The sequence below is a fragment of the Lucilia sericata genome, unplaced genomic scaffold (genome assembly GCF_015586225.1).
Source record: "Lucilia sericata isolate MDLA Ls3-8-SP2 unplaced genomic scaffold, ASM1558622v1 Contig002773F_arrow, whole genome shotgun sequence".
NCBI lineage: Eukaryota > Metazoa > Arthropoda > Insecta > Diptera > Calliphoridae > Lucilia > Lucilia sericata.
In genome coordinates this window covers 16,771-18,447 of record NW_023996482.1, presented here as the reverse complement: position 1 = coordinate 18,447, position 1,677 = coordinate 16,771, and positions in this window count along the sequence as shown.

Sequence of the window (1,677 nt, the reverse complement as noted above, 5' to 3'; positions counted from 1 at the left end):
AAAATTTTAAACTCTGTTCATAGAACTATTACATCAATAAATAGTCTTTCAAAGAAATCTTAACCCCTTTAACTGTTTATTGCTTTTCTGCTGGATCGCTTAAATAATTAAAATTTCATTGTGATTTGTTTTTTAATTTGAATAAAATTCCTAATATACTTAAAATAAAAATTAAAACATCATTACAGTCCACATAATTAACAGCATACAAAATCACAATAAACATTAAAAGAACTTTATACATAGTACATATTCATGTCTGTGTATAAAACCAAAACCACAACATGAAAACATTACCAATTCCATTGCTGTTACAATGCTCCAGCTCAAAGTCGTAGTTGTAAAACATTTGTAATAAAATTTTCCAAAACTTGGCAAAAAACAAGTTGTACAATAAAATTTAACCATACTATCATAGTGGTTCTATGTACCATGTGTATAATTATGCACCAAGATTAGACTGCTGCCAAGATATGAATGATAAATTGGATTTCTAGAAAGAACTGCAAAACTATTAAAACCAGCTGAACTGAACTAGAACTGAACTAGAACTGAACTAGAACTGAACTAGAACTGAACTAGAACTGAACTAGAACTGAACTAGAACTGAACTAGAACTGAACTAGAACTGAACTAGAACTGAACTAGAACTGAACTAGAACTGAACTAGAACTGAACTAGAACTGAACTAGAACTGAACTAGAACTGAACTAGAACTGAACTAGAACTGAACTAGAACTGAACTAGAACTGAACTAGAACTGAACTAGAACTGAACTAGAACTGAACTAGAACTGAACTAGAACTGAACTAGAACTGAACTAGAACTGAACTAGAACTGAACTAGAACTGAACTAGAACTGAACTAGAACTGAACTAGAACTGAACTAGAACTGAACTAGAACTGAACTAGAACTGAACTAGAACTGAACTAGAACTGAACTAGAACTGAACTAGAACTGAACTAGAACTGAACTAGAACTGAACTAGAACTGAACTAGAACTGAACTAGAACTGAACTAGAACTGAACTAGAACTGAACTAGAACTGAACTAGAACTGAACTAGAACTGAACTAGAACTGAACTAGAACTGAACTAGAACTGAACTAGAACTGAACTAGAACTGAACTAGAACTGAACTAGAACTGAACTAGAACTGAACTAGAACTGAACTAGAACTGAACTAGAACTGAACTAGAACTGAAATAGAACTGAACTAGAACTGAACTAGAACTGAACTAGAACTGAACTAGAACTGAACTAGAACTGAAATAGAACTGAACTAGAACTGAACTAAAACTGAACTAGAACTGAACTAGAACTGAACTAGAACTGAAATAGAACTGAACTAGAACTGAACTAGAACTGAACTAGAACTGAACTAGAACTGAACTAGAACTGAACTAGAACTGAACTAGAACTGAACTAGAACTGAACTAGAACTGAACTAGAACTGAACTAGAACTGAACTAGAACTGAACTAGAACTGAACTAGAACTGAACTAGAACTGAACTAGAACTGAACTAGAACTGAACTAGAACTGAACTAGAACTGAACTAGAACTAGAACTGAACTAGAACTGAACTAGAACTGAATTACAAGTGAACTAGAACTGAACTAGAACTGAACTAGAACTGAACTAGAACTGAACTAGAACTGAACTAGAACTGAACTAG